Below are 26,219 nucleotides of genomic sequence, written 5' to 3' on the forward strand. Positions count from 1 at the left end.
CGTATCCCCAAATGAGTACCCTGATGTATCTAGTCTACTAACTTTTTGCCCAGTCTTTGAGGAAGAATTATTTTTCCTGCTTCAGTCTTAGCCCAGTCCCCTTCATAGTCCAATTTAACCCATTTCTGTAAATACTTTAAATCTTCTTCTGAATAGTTCGGTTTTTCTGGTAGGGCTGGAGCCAGGAGTGTAACCAATTCTTGCACTGTTTCTCGAGCTTCTTGCTTTGCAGCTTGATCTGCTCGTTGGTTTCCTTTTGAAATCAGATCAGTCTCCTTTTGGTGTCCTGGGCAATGCATAACAGCGACCTCTTTGGGGTCCCAAATAGCCTGGAGGAGAGCCAATATTTCTCCTCTGTTTTTAATTCCTTTTCCTTCTGCTGTTAACAGGCCCCTTTCTTTATAAATAGCCCCATGTATATGGAGAGTAGCAAAGGTGTACCTGCTGTCTGTATAGATGTTGGCGGTTTTACCTTTGGCCATCTGTAGTGCCTTAGTGAGTGCAATCAGTTCCACTTTTTGTGCCGAAGTTCCATGTGGCAGGGCTGCTGTCCAGAGTTTCTGCTCAGGAGAAACTACCGCAGTCCCCGCATACCTCTTTCCATTGACCATGTAGCTACTCCTATCTGTAAACAGAGTCATCTCGGCATCTGGGAGGGGAATGTCTCTGAGATCTGGCCTTATTCCTGCAACCTAGGTTAGGACCTCCCCCACAGTCATGTGGGGGGTCAGCCAGCTCCTTTGGCAGCAGCATGGCTGGATTTAGCACCGCGAGGGGCCAGAAGGTCACTCTTGGTTCATTGAGGAGGAGGGCCTGATACCCCGTCACTTGGGCATTTGTCATCCATTGGCTTGGTGGAGTCCAGAGAAGGCCCTTGATAGCGTGTGTGGTGGTTATGATGAGATTTTGACCCAAAGTCAATTTACTTGTATCCTTGACCAGGAGGGCCGTGGCAGTAATTATGTGGAGGCAAGGGGGGAACCCAGCTGCTACTGGATCTAGTTTCTTGCTAAGATAGGCTACTGGCCTTTGCCAAGGCCCCAGGGTCTGAGTTAAAACTCCTTTGGCCACCCCTGCTTTTTCACCCACATACAAATGGAAGAGCTTGGTAACATCTGGGATGGCCAATGCTGGGGCACACAGTAAGGCTGTTTGTAATTCCCTAAATGCTCCTTCAGCCTCAGCTGTCCACTCTATTATGGTGAGCCCCCCTTTCGCCAGTTCGTAGAGAGTTTGGGCAGTCTCTGCAAACTGCAGTATCCACAGCCTACAGTAGCCCACTGTCCCAAGAAACACCCTCACCTGTCAGGACATGGTGGGGTGGGGGTATCGGGTGATCACCTGTTTCCTGGACTCAGACAGTGAACGCATTCCCTCATGAAGGTCAAAGCCTAGATAAGTGGCATGACTCTGACATAGCTGTGCTTTCTTTGCTGACACCTGATACTCTTTTTCCTGCAGAGTCTATAAGAGAGTTCTCATCCCCTGCAAACATAACTCATAGTCCTCAGCAGCTACTAGCAAGTCATCATCATATTGTAACAGAGTGACTCCCAGGTTGGAGGTTCTGTACTCATGCAAATCCTCGTGTAGGGCCTCTTCAAAAATGGTGGGTGAATTCTTGAACCCTTGGGGAAGTCTTGTCCAGGTAAATAGGCCTTGGAACACTTTCTGGGGGTCGGACCACTCAAAAGCAAAAAGGGGCTAAGATTCCCTTGTTAAAGATATGCAGAAAAATGCATCCTTGAGATCTAAGATGGTATACACAGTTATTTTGGGGCCCAGGAGGGGGAGTAGGGTATAGGGGTTATACACTGTCATGTGGATATCTTCAACCCATTTATTAACTTCCTGCAAGTCCTGAACAGGTCAGTACTCCCCAGTCTCAGCCTTTTTGATGGTCAGCAAAGGTGTGTTCCATGGAGATTTGCAAGGAACTAGGATCCCATCTCCTCAGGGGTGGTTAATGTGTTTTCTGATCCCTTCCTTTGCTTCCCGGGGAAGGGGGTACTGCCAAACATGAATAGCCATAGCCATTGCCTTTAATTGTACCACCACTGGAGGTTGTTCCTTGGCCAAGCCAGGGGGCTTCCCTTCTGCCCAGACCTCAGGAAACTCGACTTATAGGATTTGGAGAAGGCTCCCCTACTTTGTCTCCTCTGGATTTGAGACCGGCTCATAAAGGAGGTATTCATCTACTGCTGCCATAAACACCTATACAGTGGGTTGTCTCAAGGTTCAGTCATGTCTCCTTCCTAGAACTGAATGCCAGCTCTTAACTTATGGAGATCTCTTCCCATCAAGTTATATGGGGCATTAGGGAGAACCAAAAATCGATGTTTAACTACTCCTGAGGCCAAATTTAAAGTCCTTTCCGTTGTCCATTTATGTCTCTCTGTGCCATTTGCTCCTTGTACCCAGACTTCTTCTCCAGATAGTTTTCCCATAGGTTTAAGTAATGATGAAAATTGGGGGGCGCCTGGGTGGCTCAGTGGGTTAAGCCTCTGCCTTCAGCTCAGGTCATGATCTCAGGGTCGTAGGATCGAGCCCCGCATTGGGCTCTCTGCTCGGCAGTGAGTCTCCCTCCCTTCCTCTCTCTCTGCCTGCCTCTCTGACTACTTATGATCTCTGTCTGTCAAATAAAGAAAAAAAAAGAAAGAAAATAAAATTGGGCTCCCGTGTCCACCAAAAAATCAACTGATTTCCCCTCCACTTCAATTTTTACCCGAGGTTCGGGGAGGGGCTCCAAACCATGGCCCCTTCAGTCTCTGGTGGTGAGCATTGCTGTCTTCCTTTTGGGGCACTCCCTGGCCCAATGTCCTTTTCATTTACAGTAAGCTCACTGATCTGAATCTAAGTCTTCTCACCTGCCTTCTCTGTGCTTAGGCTTTTCCTTCCATTTACTATCCCAAACCTGTTTCCCCCCCGCCTCATGTAATGTCAAAACCTTAACCAGTTTTTTTGTCTGTTTTTCATCCTCTTGTGCATCCCTGTTGTTAAACACCTTTTCTGCTATTCCCACTAACTCAGTCAGATTCTTCCCTTCAAATCCTTCAATTTTCTGAAGTTTCCTCCTTATATCTGGGGCTGACTGACTAACAAATGCAAGATTCATTGCCCTCTGATTTTCAGGTGCTTCAGGGTTGATTGGGCTATACATTTTATAGGCTTCAATTAGCCTTTCTCGGAAAGCTCCTGGAGACTCATTCTTACCTTGAGTCACCATACTAATTTTGGATAAATTTATGGATCTCCTTGCAGCTGCACAGAGGCCTCCCAGTAGAGCCCGGCGGTAGTAATGTAAGCTCTCCTTACCTTCATCGTAATTTGGATCCCAGTCAGGGGGTTCCCCTGGGCAATAGTCTTCCATTCAGTGGGGATCGAGGTCCCTGCCAAGTCTCTCGCTTATCACCTTATGGGTTTCTTGCATGATGTGATCCCTCCCTTCCGCGTTAAAGAGAGCCATAAGGAGCTGTTGAATATCCACCCAGGTAAGTTAGTGGGTAAGAAAAACAGTCTCTAAGAGATTAATTAAATCCTGAGGGTAGACAGAAAAGGATTTGTATTGGATCTTCCAGTTATAGATGTCGGAAGAGGAGAAAGGGAATAGCCTAGGTGGGGGCGCCCTCTCCCATTCAGTAGAGCAACCTCAAGGAGAGGCAGCATTGGCGCAGACAGTACTGGAGAGGTAAAGGGAGGATGAGGGGGATAGAGGAAGGGAAAGGATCAGGGTGGTCTCTCTGCTTGGTGGTCCCATAGGTAGACCCCGACTGCGTATGAGATGGACTGGTAAAGGTGTCTCAGGACCAAGAGTCAGATTTAGGGGACAGATAAAGGGGGGGAAATTCCACATCCTCCACATCTGATGTAGGTAGGATGGTCTTCTTCCCTGACTCCCCCTCATCTGTCTGTTCTGGTTTTGGTGCTCTGACCTGCCTTAGAGGGAGAGAGATGGTTTCATTAGCAGGGGGATGGTGGGACTTGAGCCATGATGGTGGCTCTTCTATCAGATATTGCCAGGCCACAATGTATGGTATTTGGTCTCGATGTAGATCGAAGACCTCACTCAGGGTAGAATAGATCTGAGCCAAGGCAAATGTTCCTTCCAGCGGCCACCCTGTGGAGAAAGTGGGTCACTCTAATTGACAGAGTATTTCTAGTTTTCCCGGGTAAACCTTGTCACCTCACTGAATGGCTTTACCTTGGAAATCCTTGAAATGTTCGAGAACAAGACCTAGGGGTGTCACAGGTCCTTTACTCCCTGCTTGTCCCATTTCTCCAAATACAACAAACAACACAACAGACAATAAAAAAACAAGGCAGAGACAACCACAGGCCCAGCGATCCCCATCCAGAGCCTGCTGCTGGTGGGGACTTTCTTGGTCCCCTGCAAACACAACAAACCACACAACAAACCACAAAAGAACGAGGCAAAGACAACTGCAGGCCCAATGATTCTTACCCAGAACCTGCCACTGGCGGGGGCTTTCTTTACGCCCCGTACGTCTAGGGAGACTTGAACCCCCTGACCTTCTAGGGGGACTTGAACCCCCATACGTCTAGGAGAACTCGAACCGCCCGACCGCCTAGGGGGACTCAAACCCCCCAACTGTCTAGGGGGACTCGAACCCCTCGTACGTCTAGGGGGACTCAAACTCCCTGACCGCCCAGGGGGACTTGAACCCCCTGTTGATCTACCAGCAGAGGGATGGGGCATCCCCGCATCCAGCCCAGCCCTGGGGAGCATGGCCACGTCCAGCTTCTCCCCAGTGGGCTATACCCTGGAGCTCCACAACCAGACAGACAGACAAGATCTCAATAGAGGCTTTTTTCCAGAAATTCTGATGCTGGCTCAGGTCTCGTCATTTGATCCCAGACGAGCCCCCAGTGTTAGGGTCCATGATCAAAGGAACGAGACTGACAGAAAGTGAAAATCAAGCAAAGCTTTATTTTGCACCATGCATCAGAAACCAAACTGACCAGTAGGTGCCTGAGCCCCATGCATTAGAAATCAAACTGACCAGTAGGTGCCTGAGCCTTGCTGGGGGCCACCGCCTCCTTGCCCTGGGGTCCCTCCTGGAGGCTCCCTGCCTCACCCTCACTGTACCACAGGCCACTCCCCAGGACGAGGCCGCTCCTGACAAGGCCGCTCACGACGAGGCCGCTGCCAACGAGGCCGCTCCCGGCGGTGCCCAATGTTGGGCGGTGAGGGAGCTCCCCAGACTCGTGACAGCGCGAGCAGTGGCATCGCTGCCAACAAGGTTGCTCCTGACGAGGCCGCGCCGCCGGCTCCTGACGAGGCTGCTCCTGGCGGCGCCGCTGCTCAGGGCAGCGAGGGTGCTCCCCGGGATGAGGCCGCTCCTGACGAGGCCGCTCCCGGCGGCGCCGCTGCTTGGGGCGGTGAGGATCCCAGCAATGCCACTCCAGATGCTCCCGATGACGAAAAGGGCACTGTCACTCTCCACAACCCCGACACTACCACTCCTACCACTACCCTAACAGCTCCCAATGGCTCCCCTAATGGCTACTCTAATGGCTCCTGCTACCGGTGACTCTAACTCCTCCTGCTACCCCCCCCCCCCAACCTCACAGACCAGCCTTTATAGAGGTGGTATTGAGCCCGGCCCACACACAGGTGGCCAATGGGATTGCAACTCACCTCAGTAAATATATGCATGCCCCACTGATTGGCCATCTCCATCTAGCTGGCCTGACCCGCCCCTACACCAACCACTTATGGTCCCTTTATCAAGAAAACAAAAAAGCCTTCCCTAAAGTCAATAGACTTGTCTTCAGGATCATTGGCAAAATGGAATGGGATTGTCATGACTGGCTTTAACCAAGGTTTTTTGCTTAAGGCTGGTTACAACATGGCCCCTAAGAAAGTTACAGTGAGCAACAGGGAATGAGTAGTAGTAAGGTCACTAAGAATAACTGCCACACATAGATATTTATAGATATAAGAGAACATTTGACATGTAGAAACCAATCTCTATTTGGTGAAATTTCAGGCAATATAACAGAAGGAGGAAAAGCCCCTCAGGCAGTGCTACAAAAGTACATTTTAGGTCAAGAGATCCCTACTCATCCTACCTAGGAGTTCCATCCCTGGAATTAGCGCCTTTAGCAACTCCTGCTTTTCACAGACTTTCTCTTCCTTCATTTCTGAACCCACAGATTCTCTAAATACCCATGTTTATTAACAACAGTTTCTATGGCAACAGAGCCCCTCGTGGGGGTGGGGGGGACAGGGATGGAGGCTATTTATAAGTTAAGAACTGCCAGTACATGCCAATTCCAGCTATCATTGATGATATCCTTGAGGAATTTCTGAAATAGACAAATAGTGTGGGGAAAGAATAAACCACGAGATATTTATGTTGCCTGTTGTTCACCAAGAAACCTCTTAATTATAATTGATTTCCCATCTAGGTCTACAACCTGAAAGAAAATACATTGATCCTCCTGGTATGACTGGTTTATGTGACAGTTTTATCTCATTGTAAATTAATAAACTTACATTCTGGCTTTACATATTTGTCTGATGAGATTGTTAGATTTATTTAATCCTCTCTGGGACACTTAATGACCAGACCAGGTTTCTAAGACCACAAAACTGAGTCAAATCCTGGTTAATTCACTAACTAAGGTTATACCACTCAATGTAGTCTTTTGCATTACAGCAACTGGCCTAACCAAGGCAAGAGCCCTTCACATCGCTAAGTATATCGGCATGAATTTGTCTAAGACATAGAGAAGCAATATGTCAATTTTCAATCTAAGGAGCAGTGCACAAAAGCCACTTTTTTGACTGAAACTGTGCCACCTATCAATATACTCAAGTCACCAACGGATCAAGAATAATAGTTTACAAGCAACCCAGAACTCACAATTTTTATATATAAAAATTTTATATATTTTATATATAAAAAGGTATACATAGTATGGGGGGGGCGGGTAAAAGCTTGGCCTCTGGAGCCAGAAAGATGGAATGCAAATCCCTGTTCCACACTGGAAAGTTCCACCACAGAATAAGTGTGTGACATTGGATAAAAAATCTTTGCATCCAGTTTCCTCACCTATACAAGAGAGCTTGGGACAGAATAATAGTGCCTACTTCAAAGAGTTGTCTGAATAGAAAGTGAATCTATACACATAAAGCACCTGGCAATAAGAAGTCCTCAACAAATGTTAGCTAGCCTTACTCTTAACTGGAAAACCTAACTGGTTTTCCTTTTAGGGTTACATTTTATGCAAATAGGAAATGAATGGATAATAAAGATTCATTTTTATATGTAAAATAAAAAATAACACAAATTCCCCAAATTAATAATTCATCAAGAGTCATGGTTTTGAAGCTGGCTGGTGAGTGATTTAAAGAACTCTTTTAAGCTACTGCCACATGGCAATAGCAAACTTTCCATTCTTTACTGCCAAGAATAGTCTTGAATTATGCAGGTCTCCTACAAAATTCTACTGCTCTACACAGAGATGTAAAGAAGTTAAAAATCATTGCTTCCCAAACTTACTGTCCTTTAGTGTTGTCCCTGGCACCCTGGTCTTCCTAGAGGTGTCCTGTATCCTTGAAGACCAGACACTCTACAATCAACATCCAGATTTAAGGCTCTGAACACTGTCCTAGGAAAACTTTTCTTGAAATAAAAGGTCAGTCAGCCTGGTGATTTTTCACATATGTGTGCCCTTTCTTGGTCCTGTTTTTCTCCCTCTTTGATGACTTCCCATTCAGTTTTCCCTACATTCACCTATGATCCTCTGTGCTGTTTCTTATATTCCACATGAGTGAAACTGTATAATCATCTTTCTCTGACTGACTTACTTTGCTCAGTATAATGCCCTCCAGTTCTTTTTTTTATTAAAATTTTAAAACAATTTTATTTATTTAACAGAGCGACACACAGTGAGAGAAGGAACATAAGCAGGGGGAGTGGGAGAGGAAGAAGCAGGCTTCCCAATGAGCAGGGAGCTTGATGCAGGGCTCAATCCCAGGACCCTGAGAACATGACCTGAGCTGAAGGCAGAGGCTTAATGACTGAGCCACTGAGGCACCCCATGCCCTCCTGTCCTATCCATGTTGATGTAAATGATAAATAGTCATCTTTTATGATGGCTGAGTAATATTCCATTGTGTGTGTGTGTGTGTCTGTACACAAACCACATCTTTATCCATTTACCTGTCGATGGACATCTTGGCTCTTTCCACAGTTTGGCTATTGTAGACATTGTTACTATAAATGTTTTGTTACAGGTGCCCCTTTGGATCACTACATTGATGTTTTTGGGGTAAATAACCAGCACAGTTGCTGGGTCACAGAGTAGCTCTATTTTTAACTTCTGGAGGAACCTCCATACTGTTTTCCAGAGTAGCTGTACCAGTTTGCATTCCCACCAACAGTTTAAGAGAGTTCCCCTTTCTCCCCATCCTCTCCAACATTTGTTGTTTCCTACCTTGTTAAATCTTTGCCATTCTGACTGGTGTGAGGTGGTATCTCATTGTAGTTTTGAAAATCTTTGATTTTTCTAATGTAAAATCATCCTGCTGCATTTCTCCTCTGGATATAGGAAAAGGACAGGCAGCATTCTTAGTATGACAATAACTTACCTACTTGAAAAGTATTATCACCCCTTACCCTTTGCTTTTCCAAGCTCAACAACTCGGACTATTTTCCAGTCTCCGACTAGTTTCCAAAACTTTAACCTTCATTAGCCTTATTCATATTGTTTTTAAATCATGAAGACCAAACTTAAATTTAACCAGTTTATAGAACTTTGTTATTTTTAATGTTTTTATGGTTCTACTGACTTCTCAAATATTAGAATTGAGTACCAAGCTTCTATAAATTAATACTCACAGAACTTTATATACTGTGGAGTCTACCTTATTGTCTCTTAAATTAAACCCATGATCTATGGTTATAGTTGACAAATTACAGCTACATGTATGCACCAAAACAGTAGAAAGAATGAATTAACACTTACCTGATTTGTCACTGCGTAAAAGTTTTTTTTTTCTACTAGATTGCAGAGTAGAGAAGAAACTGTCTCTCACTTTATAGTACACGTCTATTTCCTCTGCTCTGATAGAAATCATGGCAGCCATAACAAAAAATAAAATGGAAAATAGTTTACATAACAATTTTAGGAGCACATGAAGAGAAGGAAAGAAGAATGTTTACAAATTTCATATGAGAGTTTTCTTTTACTTGGTGATACTCCTGAGGACGTCATAAGCAGCAGAAATCTTACTTAGTTAATATATTTAATTCCCCCCCCCACCAACTTTTTTTTTTCCTCCAGGAAAACTACTTATTGTTAAATACAGGGCTAAAAGTTGGATTAAGAGGGAAATGGAATTTTATTAAAAGAGTACTGGGTTGCCTAGGTGGCTCAGTTGGTTAAGCATCTCACTCTTGAATTCAGCCCCGGTCATCATCTCTGGGTTGTAGAACTGAGTCCTATGAGGGGCTCATGCTCAGTACAGAGTCTGATAATCCCTCTGCCAACTCCCTACACTCACATGCTCTCCCTCTCCCTCCCTCCCTGAAAAATGAAAAAAAAGAGAGAGAGAGAGAGAGTCCTGAGTGGAGGAAGAGAATGCCCTTTAAAGCAGGGAGTTTGGATGGGTGGCAAGGAATTATATTTCTTTTTTATAAAAGTTATTTTGGGGCACTGGAGTGGCTCAGTTTGCCTGCAGCTCAGGTCATGATCCTGGGGTCCTGGGGTGGAGCCCCCAGTGGGGCACCTGCTCAGCAGGAAGTCTGCTTCTCCCTCTCCCTCTGACTTGCCCCCCTGCTCCCCTGCTACTGTTCTTACTTGCTCTCAAATGAATAAAAAATCTCTTTTTAAAAAGTTTCTTTGTGGGGCACCTGGGTGACGTAGTTGGTTCAACATTGGACTCTTGGTCTTGGCTCATGATCTCAGGATCCTGGCACCTCAGGCTCCATACCCACTGGGGAGTCCTTCCCCTCTTCCTCAGCTCCCTCACATATCTCTCTTTCTCTCAAATACATAATATATTTTTAAAGGTTACTTTTTATATTATGTGTCTACTAAGAAAAAATATTGTGGATACAGAGTTAATAAGCACTGTCATTTTAATAAGGTGATAACAGTCGTGAGAAAGGAGGAAAAGTGGTATACACTATGACCTATCTTCCCCTTTAATAGTTCATTTCCCCCAAAGAGCTTTACCTTCCATGGCACTGAGAAGGTCAAGGCAGTGGCTCACAACACCTAAATTATATAAAAGTAGCATATATGAGTAATAGTTTTTATATCAAGCCAATTTTTGTAATGTGCAATCAATCCCAAAGACGTTTATGGTCTTTCTGTAGTCAAAGAAATAATGAATATAAAAGGTTAAATAGTAGTATAATTTTGTAACTGCAAAACATCAGAAATTTATCTACCTTTTTTTTTTTTTTAGTATATGTGCTGCCGAAGCGAGCACGAAATTTATCTACCTTAAATTCAACCATGATAGTTCTTTATTTTTCTAGTTCATTTTAGTCTATTAGATAAATGAAAAATCAAATTTTCTTCTTTACATAAAAAATAATCCTAGAATCATCAAAATTTGTAACTAGAAAGAAATTCAGAGAACTTCTAGATGGAGTAAGTTCAATTCTCTCTAAATAAGGGACATTCACCTAATTGCCTTATTCAAAGTTACAGAATAAATTAATGATGGAACTCTAAAATCCAACATGCTTTTCTCACTGCAAAATGATTTCTCAAACTCACGGAGGCACAGTTGGTGTATATATGTGACTCATTGAGACACTGGGATTGAAACTGTGCTCTCTGAATCAGAGTAAATCCTCATTCTTCCACTTATTAGCTGTGTGATCTTGAACAAGTTACTTAATCCCTTTGTGTCTCAGTTCTTTGTCTATAAAATGAGGTAACTCTACCTTCCCATTAGGGTTGTTCATACAAAATTAATACATATAAAGCACACAGAATGGTATCTGAGACATAACATTTAATAAATGTCAGCAACTCCTAGGATTCCATAGACATGTGCTTGCTAATTTTTAAAATAGCCCAATTTTACTAGAATTTGAATATTGGATCATTTTCATGTTTAAAAATAGTATGTATGTGTATATAGATATAGATATAGATATATTCAATGCTATTGCATTTAGTATATGAATTATGTAGCCAAAAGTACAGTTTCCTCACGAAGGACAAGTAAAATTCTAAATATTAAGCTTACAGTAAAGCTCACTTAATTTAAATACCATTCACTTTGTGAACATTTTAGCCCAGTGGTATATTCAGAATATGACACAGAGAGGGGTAACATTTTTAATGCCCCTTCCCCATGTGACAAAATTTCAAGTAATGATCATGAAAGGAAACAAATAATAATAGCCAGTATAGAAAGATTGTGAAAATTCTTTTTTCTCTTTAGATTTTATTTTTTTGAGAGCAAGAGTGAACGAGCAAGCTCGAGCGGGAGGAGGGGCGGAGGGAGGGAATGTCAGGGGGAGTCCACGCTGAATGTGGAGACCAACTCCAGGCTGGATCTCACAACTCTGAGGTCATGACCTAAGCCAAAATCAAGAGTTAGACGCTTAGCCAACTAAGCCACCCAGGCGTCCCCAGATTGTGAAAATTCTTTTATTCAACTCCATCTATATGCCAATATAAAATAAATATTATAGTACCAAAAAAAAAGAGTAGTGGGATTAACATTTTTGAAGAAAGGAAAAACTTAAACCTACATATTGGTCTGTTGAAGTGGTAAATAAAAACAATACACCTCCTATTCTCTTGATTTGTTCTTCAGTTTTGAAGCAAATATTTACAAAAAGAATAAATTTCAAAGTTAAAAATACTTGATTCAGTTCTTTAAAAGAATAATTTCACAAATGAACTAAAATTTGTACTTACCAACCAGAAAAAATACACCTCAAAGTTTGCACTTTGTCTCACTCTTAAATTTTTCACAGAAATGTAAACTCTTAAGAGTTTTAAGGTCACATACAATAATAACACTGAAGTAATCAGGTTGTGTTTCTTCATCCTTACAAGCATGATGCTACCACTATTTATTAATAATAAAGAATTATTTAAGTGAGGGAAATGGACCAAAGGAGGACATGAACTATGCCCAAAGCTCTGAATTATCCTGAATTTTTACAAATTTACTTGGGAAAATACCCATATTGAGAGTCTATGTTTACTGAAGGCCAACTATATAATTGGGAGTTCTCTGAATTAACTTCCATGCAGAATATATTTATTAAGTGATAATTAAAATGTGCTAATTTAAGGTTACATATACATTATTAAAACTTAACAATAACTACAGAAATTGTTTAGAACTTAGACAGATTTTTTTTTTAATCACCAATGCCGCTTGGAATTTCTGATACAAAAAAACTACCAGTAATATGGGGCATCTGGGTGGCTCCATTGTTGGGCATTTGCCTTCAGCTCAGGTCATGATCCCAGGGTCCTGGGATCAAGCCCCACATTGGGTTCCCTGCTCAGCAGGAAGCCTGCTTCTCCATCTCCCACTCCCCTGTTTATGTTCCCTCTCTTGCTGTGTCTCTATCAAATAAATAAATAAAATCTTTAAAAAAAAAAAAGCTACCAGTAATAAAAAGCACAGAGACTTTGAGTGGGTTTATTATCATTTAAATTTTTTAGGGACAATGAGAATTATTATTGCCTACACTCAATGATGTTCTTATTGTCCCATTCTTGGTATTTCACTGTTCAGAGTGAAATCTGTCATTGAAGTACCATCTGTAAAGATGGGTTTGTTGCCTTAAGTATATTTAACCTACTTAGAGAAAAACTTTTTAACATGAATATTAACTGAGGACCTACTGAGTACATGGTAGAATGCTTTGTGTTTTACCCATATACCCAGACTGTATGCACATGAACTTGACTAACTTAAAGTCAATCATATTTATTCATTAAAGCCATTTCAGCAGGATTTTAAAAAAGATTTTATTTATTCATTTTAGAGAGAGAGAGAGAGAGCATGAGCTCCAGAGTGGGGAGAAGTAGAGGGAGAAGGACCACCAAACTGCTGAGCCTGACACAGGACTTAATCCCACGACCCTGAGATCATGACCTGAGCTGAAATCAAGAGTCGGCCACTCAACCAATGAGCCATCCAGGTGCTCCTCAGCAGGTTTTTTTAAAAGCTGTTTTGTTAGCACTTACCGTGTGTATATATGTAAATGTTTAAACAAGTAAGACACTAAGTCATGCATATTCCATTTTTCAGGATTCTCACTAACTCAGATTGGCCTTCTCCCTGTGTGTTCAGAGCAAATAAGGTTGTATTCTAAATCAACACTTAGAAAAGTTTTTAAAATATTAACAGATACATAAACATTAACAATTTAAGATGTCTTGCTATTAAATTTCACAAATCATGTGGGTGTCAGATTCATATGTTCTATTGCAACAACCTCAAGAGAACAAATTTTAACTCTGATATCAATCTTTTTCAGACATTCACAAGATCCACATAATCTCGAATCTGCCCTCTCATAATCTTTTAGCTACACACATGCACAAATTTTCTGATTATGTGATTCTGGTACTCTTGAAAAGACAGTGTTTTTAACTTAAAGAAAAACTGGGATGCCTGGCTGGCTCAGTTGTTAGAGCATACGACTCTTGATCTTGGGGTTATGAGTTCAAATCCCACATTGGGTGGAGCGTTCACTTAAAAAAAATCTGACTTACCTCAAAAGATGTTTTGGAATGGGATATGATGCCAAGGACAGCCACATTAGGAGCAAGTGTATCTGGCAAGAAAGTGACATAGAAAGCTTAAACCCAGTTAATTTCCTCCACTCCTGCTTTATATTTTTTCTGTTGCTGTGGAATAGCAATTTTCCTATTGCATGGAACTCCCTCACCCACAAAATTCCCTCTGGTTAGTCACCTGGTCTTCAGAAATAGTACCTGCTCTGTTTATAACTCCAGTATTCCCCAAACTCTCCTATTGATAAGAATCCTGGGGCAGTTAAAAATAAAAATCACATGCCACTCTCCTATAGATTCAATTTTAATTTGCTTGAGGTAAGGCTCCAGAATCTTATTTTAAACAAAAGTCCCCAAGTGATTCTTACAGGCAAGTTTAAGAACAAGCTAGAGGCCTGTCAGAGCTCTTCACAGTTCCTCTAAACTGATCAGCCTCAAGGGCTGGTCCTCCGCTGGGTGTCAGGGGTGTTTGAAAACAAGAGCAGGACCCATTTGGAGAAAGTTGAATGCCACCCTGTCTATCTACCTCTGTTTTCAATACCCTAAATTTACCTAATTTAAATTTAATTTTGAGTATGTGCTGTGAAGTAGAATACCACCAGGGGGCAGCATAGAGATGCAAATTATACATGTTTGGGGTTTTTGTTTTTTTTTTTTAAACTTCACCACATAAAATGGTCACATGTACATTTTAGGTGAACTCAGACTACCAAAAAAGGGGGTTGGGGCTTTACACTTAGAAGATACAGGTAAAAGATGTTCCACATAATTTCTACATATTTTTTTTCTCTCACTGGCTGTCTTCATGGCAGCCATTGTAGACAAAAAAGTTCCCCTTAAGTAGCATTGCTCATGGAGCCAAAAATGGTATTGGACTACAAAGACTCCAGGTAAACCATAGTGATCTTCCAGTTCATCTGTAGTTTCAACTAGCATTGGAACTGGGTGCTTTTCAATTGTGTTATCAACACTTTAGAGTTCTCTAAGTGGGGTAAAAGGCAGTGGATAACAGTGTGATCCAACTTTGCCAAGGCTTTTTGTTTTTGTTTTTATACTTTTTTAAAAAGTAATATTTTATTTATTTGACAGAGAGAGAGTTCAAGTAGGCAGAGGGAGAGGGAGAAGCAGGCTCTCTGCAGAGCAGGGAGTCCAATGTGAGACTCTAAAGGGAGTCTCTTAAAAGGGAGACACTTAACTGACTGAGCCACCACCCAGGCACCCCGCTTTTTTCAAGTATAACTGAAATGCTGCCAACACTTGTCAGAAAACTATACTCCCCCCAAACACCCATGTCATCCATACTCCCAAATTTTCTTGACCCATCCAATCACCTTTTCCCTTCCAGTCCACATTTCTTCCTTCTGGAAATGTTAAAGAAAAATCTTCTGGCAACCCACGTAGCTTCTACAAAGATCACTTCCAAGGGCTTTTCTCCCTCTAAAATTCTACCATTAGCATAAGGAAGCACTGAAATCTGAAGGATGACCTGAAGAAAGTTAACCTATTCCCAGCTTGTCAAATTAGATACGCATGCCCTACCTAAGATATTTCTCGGTCTCAGAAAAGTATGATCCAGGCTCTGGGGCAATTCCATTACTTAGGTTTGGAAGTTTTTCAATTCCACAATTTTCACCTTTTAGCTAGAAAAGCAGAAGGGGAGAAGGAGGCAAGAATGACAAACAGGGGCTCCTGGGTGGCTCAGTCCTTAAGCATCTGCCTTCCAGCTCAAGTCATGACCCCAGGGCCCTGGCATCCAGTCCCCCATCCCTGGCTCTGTGGGGAGCTTGCTTTCTCTGCTATGCTCTCACTCTCTGTCAAATAAATAAGATCCTGGGGCACCTGGGTGACTCACTCCATTACGCAGCTGCCTTCAGCTCGGGTCACTATCCCAAGGTCCTGGGATAGAGCCTCACATCAGGCTCCTTGCTCAGTGGGGAGCCTGCTTCTCCCCAGCCTGCCATTCCCCCTACTTGTGCCTGGTCTCTCTCTCTCTCTCTCTCCCTAGCTCTCTCTGTGTCAAATAAATAAGTAAAATCTTTTTTAAAAATTAAGTAAATACAAATAAATAAATAAAATCTTAGAAAAGAATGACAAACATTCCTGGGAGGCCAAATGGGCCTAAGCAAAAACAGAATACTTTCAGAAGAGGTAGGAGAACTGGAAATCAAGTTTCTCTGCAGAGCCAGAGGCTACACTGGACTAAGTGTTCTAGAAAGGAGCGTTTCCAAACTTTTCAAATATCTTAACAAAAATGTCAGGACCCCATGGTTGTATTTTCAGCATGAACTGGTGGAGACTGAAAATAAAAGCTATGAGTTCAGAAACTGCCTTAGTGACCGTGTTCCACTATTCACGGCAGTACTTGCAGACATTAGAGTTGTATGTGAGGACTCTTCTAACCTGCAGAGAATATTTGTGGGTACGTCCAGAATCCTCACCTACTCCACTGACCCCACCTGCTAACCCAGAAACATAGTGCTATAACAGACACTTCAACGAGGTTGATATCATCGCCAAGGGGAGAAATCTTACTACACGTATAAAGCACAACTACACTAAGGTCCATAAACAGCTATACAGTTTATCCCTGATATCTGAACCTCACGGCGGTGGGAGGGGAAGGAGGTGAAGGGGCGGCGGTGATTCGTGACCAAAATGTCTGAAAAGCTCTCCTAAGAGGCCGATCGATAACGGAAGGTGGGGGCAAGGTGAAGAAACACTGTCCTACAGGGGTCCTGGGCTGAGACTATCTATCAAATGAAGGTCCTGAGAGGCATTTTCCTCCCAAGACAGCACACGAAGGGTCAGTGGTCTCTGATTCTGTCAAGCTCTGAGCCAGAGAGAAGTGTTTCCCTGCCATTCGCTGCCTCAAAGGATGCCCTGTGCCTACCTAAGGAAAAACTGGCAAAGAGCTCTGCAAACTGCAAAGCCCGGCACCAAAGCCGGAGGAGGCTTCTTTGCCGGCAACTGTAGGAAACCCTAGCGGGGCCCGCTGGGCCTCCGCACTTGTTGCTTCCCCGGGGCGCCCGTCCGCCCCCACCTCACACCTTCTCTTTGTGAAACCTCCTCTCTACATGAGCACACGCGGGCCCCCTGACAGCGCTGCGCGACCCCTTCACCCACGCCATGACGCGGGCGCGCTGTCTTGGAGCCCTGCTGGCGGCGCAGCCTCCGCCCCCTGCCCGGCTCCCGCCGCCAGTCGGACCAGCCCAAGCCGCGGTTTCCTAGACAGCCGCGCCGCGGCTCAGTAGCCGCCACAGCAAGCACTCGCGGGTGAACCGCGTTAGGCAAGGGCGCAGGCGCCGACCGGCGAGCCTCTGGAGCGAGGCCGCGCACGCGCGCCCCCGAGCGCGGTGGGCGGAGGAGCTCAGGGAGCGGCAGAGCCACGAGGGGGCGGGGGGAGGGGGGACCGGACAGGGGAGCCCCGGGAGCGCGAGCTGCAACCGGCGCCAATGCAGAGCCTAGCGAATCCCCAGCCCAGGCACCAGGTATGTGTCCTCGAAGCCGGCCGTGGCCAGGGCTTCCCCGCCTCTGTGCCGGGGTCTTGTGGCCAGGGCGCGGGTGGGGGCCAGTCAAGGTTTGCAGGGTGCGCGTCCGGGAGGGCTGGGATCTTACCACTGACCTTCATCCTGGCTCGCTGAAAGGAGCAAGAGGAGGGTGCGTGGAGGAATCCAGGGCTTCAGCTCCAGCCTGGGGAATCTGCTTCTTGTCACATGCTTCTTATTTATTTTTGCAAACTGCTCTGGTTGAGGTCCAGCTGCAGATGCTTTAGCTCCCATTCTTTGCCTCCGTGTGCCATCTTGCATTTATTAATAAAACATGCAATCTGGGGTGTGGGGGGGGAGTGGATTGCTGCTGGGGGGAATCCCATTGCAGTATGGGTTGAGTGGCGCCTATTTTCGGTGTTCAGGCATGGTACTGAGGTGGAAATTCCACACCCTGGGCATTTGTGGCTTGCTTGGTGATCAGCACTTACTAGTGGGCTTCCCTCATTTGTCTGGAGGCGCTACAGCGGCAGGATGGGCTGTCAGGAAAGCATGGTGGGCTTTCAGTGTCAGGCCAGAATCCCCTTCAGGGGACAGGTGCACACAGTACCCTGCTTGCTAACTTGCCAAGGACGCTTAAACCCAGAACATCGTTTCCGTGATTGCTGAGAGGAGGCCTTGAACAGAATCCTCCAGACTTGCATACTCAAACTCATTAGGGTTTTGCATCTGAAGATGACTAAAGCTTGCCACCTGTTGGAAGTCAGACCCCATGAAATCCTCCATAATCTAGCCCACCAATCCCTGTTTCAGTCACTAATACATAGCAATAGGCCCATCCTGGTCCTTCCTGTCTTCTTTAATATTGCTTATCACTTCTTCTTTTAAAATTTAATCCATGATTTGATGTTCCATATGTTATAAATTACATTATTTGTATAATATCAACAAAATTTGTATAACATTGTATCCTAAAGACTGAATTTCTTTTCAGTGTCCAGGTTACTGATTTCCTAGCTTTTCACCTTGCTTCAAGCAGCAATCCAAAAAGTGGAATATATGTAACTGATTACCTTTCTCTACCCCCCCCCCCCACCATGCCATGGTAAGAAGACTAGCACAAGCTGGAAGCATAAAATGGAAATTCGTATCACAACACGTTGGGGTATGGCAGCAGAACTAAGTGCTTGTAAACTATAGTCAGTGTGCCACATCTAATCATGAGGATACATTCTTGAATGCTCATATGTGCTAGGTACGGAGCTAAAGGGTATTTGTGCATGATCTCGTTTAATCTTCACAACAAACCTATTATCTCCATATTGAAGGTGAGGAAGGTGAGACTAAGAAAGGTCAGCTAACTTGCCCAAGGACACACAGCCCAGAATCAGAATAAAGATGCAAACTCAAGTGTATCTGATTGCTGGGGGTGGAGGGACATTGGGAGGAACCTTTACCCCTGGTGCTGCCCCTGCATCTATATTTTAATTAAGATCAAGTTTCTGCATAAGCATACATGCTTAGATCTGATGTTCGATTTCATAGATTCCACATCCCTCTTTGTGGATTTTTAGAAACGGAATTGGCTGTTTTAGAATGGGTCTGTATGGAATTTTTTGAGGTGGTGCTAAGCCTATAAAAAATGGTGTCCTAGACACACTTCCATTTAACTTTCTCAAACAAGCAGTCAAGCTCAAAAAAAGTTGTTTCCCTTCAGATTTAAATTCATAAAATGTATGTGCATCAGATAGAATGAATCACTCATGTTTTTCATTCTTGCATCCCACTCCAGTCTTCTTGCCACCCTGCACACTGGCTTCTGGTGTCAGTGCCAGTCATAAGAACAACGTTGTTTATCACACTCCTATGTGAGTGCCTTGATGGGGTGAAAGAATGCAGACCAGTCATGGCCCATAATCCAGTCTCTATGATAGTAGCAATTATTCACTTGAAAATCTTAGAATCCGTGCATTCAACTATGGATGTCTACTTCATCTTGTTCTATAAGTGCATTATCATAATGCAAATATTGGATTTTGTTCCACATTCCAGTAGTTCTCATAAACTTAGAAATTGCTATAGTTGCATCTTCAATGGAAAATCCACTCAATGGGGCTACAGACTTTTGTATTCAGGACACATATTTATAACAGTAGTGAGAAAGGTAAAGGTAGATATAAGGGATTACTTGAAATATCCCATGGAAATTAACAGCTTTGACTTATAAATTGATGGCTAATATTGGGTAGGAAATATAAGACTCTCTTATAAATTCTGTAAGCTCTATTTTTTTTCCCTTGGGCAATACGACTGGTTTTAGAACACCATGATCTTACTTTTTTCATTATACTTTGTTGTGTTGACAGTAAAGCAATTTGCATAGCCTCATGGAAAACACTGGGTTTTAGAAGAGCATATTCCCCAGTGCTTGTAGAAATGATGAGATGGAGTCTTTCCACCCTGAGGATTTCCAGTCTATGATCAGATAAACTCAAGAGGAGTCTTGATGTTACTGGTGAAGCAGCAGAAAGCAAAGAGAGGTATTGCTTGATTTCTGGACAGGATCTCGGTTGTCCTATGTAGACCATCACTATTTTCTTCAGCCAGAAATCTCTTAGTTAAAAAGCATCCAGGAAATAGAAGTCTACTCTTTTTCATTCAAGCAGAATTGTATTTGATGCAAAGCTGAGTATCCTTTTGGGTGCAGTGGTCAATATGAGGCATGTAAAAATGTTTCTGGACTACATTTTTTTTTTCTTGAGTCATATATCTAAACTGGGAAAAGCCGTATGGTCAACTATGGATGCTGAAGCATTATTTTTTCCCCTTACCAAGTGTCTTTTGGGGTTTTTTGGAGGTGAGGAAAACAACTAAAAGTTTTCCAGGCTATGGGTAGCATGCATTGCAACGAACGATTGTAATACACATTTTAATGCATCCTTGAGTAAGAGACTGGGAACTGGCTTATGTGTCCCTCTTTGACCGACCTTGTAAGCTACTTAGTTGTGAAATGTGTTTTTGTTATAGTATGCTTAACTTAGTATTCTTTAAAAAGAGATGTGGTTTTTTTCAGTGTCAACAATCTTGAATCATAAAAGGAGTTCAGTCAGCTTACTTCAAGATACTTTATCTTCATGGGTCTCTTTTTCTTTCCTTAGTGGCAGCCGTTGCAAGAGTTTTAATTTTAAAAGGTTCACAATCCATCCCCTTTCCAAATGGGACCAGAGTTCACAGTTGCTGGCCAGGCACACTCCCATAGGACCTTCATCTGTGAACCCTGTAGCTCCCTTTGGCCTTATTTGCACCCAGTTTCCCCACAAAGCAGGTATAAGGATTCCTAAAGTCAGATGCCATGAGACAGGCCTTGCTTGGGTAAGTGAGGTAGAATAGTGGCTACTTGATACTGATCTAGGAGGATCAGGGAATCACTTCTCCTGCAGCAACACTAACCTATATTGTGATTTCTACTTGTAAAGATAGTATGTACCCGTTGTAAAATGCTTAAGCATTACATAAATATAGAAGGTAGGAAGTCCATGGCTAGAATCTTTAGTCATCTTAATAGCAATAGTCAGTAAATAGTTTGCTATGAAGTCTATATATTTTTTTAAAGTTTTCATATATTTTTTTTAAGATTTTATTTATTTATTTGTCAGAGAGAGCACAGGCATACAGAGTGGCAGGCAGAGGCAGAGGGAGAAGCAGGCTCTCTGCTGAGCAAGGAGCCTCATGTGGGACTTGATCCCAGGACACTGGGATCATGACCCGAGCCGAAGGCAGCGGCTCAACCAACTGAGCCACCCAGGCATCCCTGAAGTCTATATTTTTTAATATGGATACTGAAATATTACTGTTTGCCAATAATACTATGCATGGATGTATACGGTTTGCAGGGTTTTTTTCTTTTTCTTCCATAGGGTTATTTATCTTGCTCCCGTAGAGGCCCATGAATGGCATACATTTTATTCAGCCACAGTGGGAACTAGGTGAGAGGAGCCCTGTAACCAGGGGAAGAAGCAAGGGACTAATGTGTGGTGGGTAGGAACTGGGCATGATCCACGTCCTGTGATGGGCATTTTTACATTCTGTATCTCATTTAACCCTTTGCAATTACCCTTCATGTTTAACTATGTATAGATGAGGAGAGACAGAGTCCAAGGTCCCTGAGATTTAAGGCGCCAAGCTAAGATTCAAGCCCAGATCAGTGTGGCTCAGATTCAGGGATTTTTCTTGCAGAATGAAGAGCGCACTGCCTCTGCCCTTCCACACTGACCTCCTAGCTGTTCCCCTGCCTCAGAGCCTTCACACTAGTGGTTTTCTCTCCTGGAATGCTCATCCCACAGACAACTGCTTTGTTTGCTCCCTTGAACCTCCTTTTGGCTTTGCTCAAAGTCTGACTACTCCTTTATAAAACTAAGCACTCTCCCAAAAGCATTCTTTGCCTTCCTCTCTGCTTTGTTTTCATTCATAGTCCCTCTCCTAGTTTACCCTATAAGTTGATTGTTTTATTTACTGTCCATCTCCCCCGAGAATGAATGCTCCAGAGTACAGGGATTTTGTCTCTTTTGTTCACTTCAGTCCAGAACCTTGATGTTGTGGAAAAGAACTGACGAGTCACTGTGGCAACCTTGAATCTTTTTAGCCTCCCACCCTCCTTGTTTTTGTTAGCCCTTACACTTCCCCATAGTGACCAGTGAAACTCTAAAATGCAAAGACTCTATGGGCGTGTTTGGGGGAATAACAGGGGAAGTAGAGAGGAATCAGGAGGGATCTTGTCTTAGATGAGTGTCGGGGAGAGAGAAACCTCCTCCCTGGTAGACAAAGGAAGATGGAAAGAAAGTCACCTGAGAGCTGAGGTGTGACACAAGGCAGCTAAAAGTACATGGTGGGGGGCGGAGGGGGAATGGCCAGGAACGAAGAGGAGACCTGTTCAGTTTCCCCTCTATTTGGCATACATACTTTCGTTGAAGACATCCAAAGAAGACACCAGATTTCACCAACTTTCTAGCGGCCTACGTTACTAGAAAGGAAGAAGAATCTATGGACATTCACACAGGTAGGCTAATCACTGCACTACCAGCATCAAACTGTTGCACTTTTTAAAGATTAAATACTTGTTGGTATCTTTCCTGTTTAAGCCAGAGTGTGAGAGTTCATTGCCAAAGCACTTAGCTCGCGAGTCTGAGTTTTGGCAGAAAGCATGTTCCAACAGCATCACAGCCTGAGATTCTTTTGGCCCAAGCAGTCCCAGACTCCTGGTTACCTCTCATACATCTTTTGTTTGCACGTGTTCTTGGGCCCAAGCAAAATGATGGGTATGGGGGGAAGAATTCAGACTTAGAACACTTTAGAGTTGAGTACACTGGGGTGCTGGACAGAGTTCATGGTTATGGGATAATGTCAGTGAAACCGCTCCTCAGCCACAGAAAGCCCTCCTTTTCCTCCTCCTCACCTTCTCCTCAGTGGCTTTAATTGCTGCCCTAGGCAGTCTGAATTACCCGCTTGTAGAGAATTCCCCTTCCAAAAAAATGTAGCCTCCCTAAAACTGCTTTTGATTTGTCATGAAAAGTACTCAGTAGCTAGAACAGGGGCTGATAACTCAGGTTCCCACAGCTCATTAAAGCAAAGAATTTTAATAAGTATTCTGCCCTTTGCAGCCCAGGTTTTGGGAAGTCCGGGCTGCAATCAGGCAGCTGTTCTCGGGATTTCTGTCTAAAACCATAACACACACATTGCTTTTGGCTGCTTTCTCTTGGCTCAGAATAGGTCTGAAATGAATTCTTTCATCTGTGATTCCCTCATGATCTCCTACCTTAGTTTCCAAACTGCCATCAGGCCCTGCCAATACAGTATATAAGGTCAAGAGGTCAAGTAACTTTCTCCATAACAATGCCCCTTCAGACAGTTAAATCTTTGCATTGTACCTCAATTTGATGCAGTGTTTTTAGTAACAATTTCGGTGACACTTGCTAATTCTCCTTTAACCATGCCTGCTGAAATGTGTTAGTCTTGCCCTTCCAAACAGAGAACAGGGTGAAATACATATAGTCCCTCAAGTAAAGAAAGTGTTCCACTGTTTGGGGCATAGTCTCAAAAGAAAATGTTGGGAATTTCTCTCCCATCTCTTGCCTGTCCTTTCATTGTCCAGTTTCTTTCCTGGTGCTCTCTCTGCTGTTAGTCCTCCCATAATGTCCTACAAGGAACCACTGTCCCTACCCCTCTACTGAAACGGAACTCTTAAAGGTCACCCATGATTGCCTAATCACAGATCCAATGGCTGTTTCTCAGATTATGTTCCTGATGGCTCAGCAACATCTGAGCCTATCGACTTCTTCTACTCCTTGAAATGCTCTGTTGGCAGCACCCTCCCAAAGGTGTCTGGTCTATTCCTCTGCTTTCATCATTCCTATCCTATCGAGAGGCAGTCTGGAGAAGTGGTTAAGAGTGTGGACTCTGTGGGCTTTATGGGTTTGAATCCTGGCTCTAGTACTTGCTAACTGTGTGACTTAAGTTATTTAACCCCCCTGAGCCTCAGTCTCTTCATCTGTAAAATGGGAGGAAGAGTAGCTAAGTCATAGGGCTGTCAGGAAGAAATTAAATGAATGTGCCTTGTGAAGAGTAAGCACTTAGTAAATGTAGTCTTTCATCACTATAACTTCCTGTTTGGATACCTTCAGAGGCTCCCTTGTTCTCTGCAGGATAAAACCTTAACTTTGACTCTTAACTAGCTTACTTACTGCCCACAGCCTTTCCTAGTGCGTGCCCACCTCCAAGCCCTTATCCATACAGTCTGCACTTGAGGACCACCTTCACCCCTTCCAGCTCTGCCTCTCCTTCCCTGGCCAGAGAAGGGAGAGCACTGAGGGCTGCGCCCACCTGCTTCAAGGCCCTGAGCACAGGCCATGTGTAATGGAAGCCATCCTCCCTTAGGCACTGAGCCTTTCTCTCTCAGGCAAATTATAAATTACTTAAGGACACTAGCTGTGATTTATACTTTTTCAAAATATCCTTCTCAGCACTTAGCGTTATATACATACAAGGAATTTAACTCCTATCTTCTAACTGCCAAAACATGATCGTTTTTCTTGGTCCTTCCAGAATTATTTTTCCTCCTAAACTGAAACTTGTATTGATCAGTCCTAAAGCCTATGTAAGCTTTATATGGGAAAATTGAGTCAACACTACAGGGAGAGTTAACCACATCAGAACCTTTTGGAATGAAGAGGGATATATAGAAATCACTAAAATAATGGGAGCACAGAGAGTAACTTAATTCTTTTTTTTTAATTTGTTTATTTACAACTAACAGTGTTCATTATTTTGGCATCACACCCAGTGCTCCATGCAGTACATGCCCTCCCTATTACCCACCACCTGGTTTCTCAACCTCCCACCCCCCTGCCCCTTCAAAACCCTCTGGTTGTTTTTCAGAGTCCATAGTCTCTCATGGTTCATCTCCCCTTCCAGTTTCCCTCAACTCCCTCTCCTCTCCATCTCCCCATGTCCTCCATGTTCTTTGTTATGCTCCACAAATAAGTGAGACCATATGATACTTGACTCTCTCTGCTTGACTTATTTCACTCAGCATAATCTCTCCCAGTCCTGTCCATGTTGCTACAAAAGTTGGGTATTCGTCCTTTCTGATGGAGGCATAATACTCCATTGTGTATATGGACCACATCTTCCTTATCCATTCATCCGTTGAAGGGCATCTTGGTTCTTTCCACAGTTTGGCGACCGTAGCCATTGCTGCAATAAACATTGGGGTACAGATGGCCCTTCTTTTCACTACATCTGTATCTTTGGGGTAAATACCCAGCAGTGCAATTGCAGGGTCATAGGGAAGCTCTATTCTTAATTTCTTCAGGAATCTCCACACTGTTCTCCAAAGTGGCTGCACCAACTTGCATTCCCACCAACAGTGTAAGAGGGTTCCCCTTTCTCCACATCCTCTCCAACACACGTTGTTTCCTGTCTTGCTAATTTTGGCCATTCTGACTGGTGTCAGGTGGTATCTCAATGTGGTTTTAATTTGAATCTCCCTGATGGCTAGTGATGATGAACATTTTTTCATGTGTCTGATAGCCATTTGTATGTCTTTGTTGGAGAAGTGTCTGTTCATATCTTCTACCCATTTTTTGATATGATTATCTGTTTTGTGTGTGTTGAGTTTGAGAAGTTCTTTATAGATCCTGGATATCAACCTTTTGTCTGTACTGTCATTTGCAAATATCTTCTCCCATTCCGTGGGTTGCCTTTTTGTTTTGTTGAGTGTTTCCTTTGCTGTGCAGAAGCTTTTGATCTTGATGAAGTCCCAAAAGTTCATTTTCGCTTTTGTTTCCTTGGCCTTTGGAGACATATCTTGAAAGGAGTTGCTGTGGCTAATATCGAAGAGGTTACTGCCTATGTTCTCCTCTAGGATTCTGATGGATTCCTGTCTCACGTTGAGATCTTTTATCCATTTCGAGTTTATCTTTGTGTATGGTGTAAGAGAATGGTTGAGTTTCATTCTTCTACATATCGCTGTCCAGTTTTCCCAGCACCATTTATTGAAGAGACTGTCTTTTTTCCATTGAATATTTTTTCCTGTTTTGTCGAAGATTATTTGACCATAGAGTTGAGGGTCCATATCTGGGCTCTCCACTCTGTTCCACTGGTCTATGTGTCTGTTTTTATGCCAGTACCATGCTGTCTTGGCGATCACAGCTTTGTAGTAAAGCTTGAAATCGGGTAACGTGATGCTGCCAGTTTTGTTTTTGTTTTTCAACATTTCCCTAGCAATTCGGTGTCTCTTCTGATTCCATACAAATTTTAGGATTATTTGCTCCAGCTCTTGGAAAAATACCAGTGGAATTTTGATCGGAATGGCATTAAAAGTATAGATTGCTCTAGGCAGTATAGACATTTTAACAATGTTTATTCTTCCAATCCAAGAGCATGGAACGGTCCTCCATCTTTTTGTGTCTTCTTCAA

General features: G+C 43.4%; 1 protein-coding gene and 1 long non-coding RNA gene across 4 annotated transcripts in view; one reads left to right on the top strand and one right to left on the bottom strand.

Moving 5' to 3' along the window:
- Positions 1–8,479: 8,479 nt before the first annotated feature.
- On the bottom strand, positions 8,480–17,470 carry LOC123944827. 2 transcript variants are annotated; one of them, XR_006818851.1, is made up of 4 exons: positions 17,384–17,470; positions 13,741–13,802; positions 8,998–9,090; positions 8,480–8,570 (listed from the first exon to the last, which is right to left on the bottom strand). It is a non-coding gene; the product is annotated as an uncharacterized LOC123944827 (long non-coding RNA). The 2 variants fall into 2 exon arrangements; XR_006818852.1 differs by having other exon boundaries at positions 8,998–9,095.
- The window catches only part of TMEM266 (transmembrane protein 266), a 120,976-nt gene continuing 111,942 nt past the window's right edge, over positions 17,186–26,219 (top strand). For both annotated transcript variants that reach the window (XM_046010190.1, XM_046010192.1), the window contains exon 1: positions 17,186–17,249. The gene's annotated coding sequence lies outside the window, so the exon portion shown is untranslated. The remainder of the gene's footprint in view (positions 17,250–26,219) is intronic.

The sequence above is a fragment of the Meles meles genome, chromosome 6, assembly GCF_922984935.1.
Source record: "Meles meles chromosome 6, mMelMel3.1 paternal haplotype, whole genome shotgun sequence".
NCBI lineage: Eukaryota > Metazoa > Chordata > Mammalia > Carnivora > Mustelidae > Meles > Meles meles.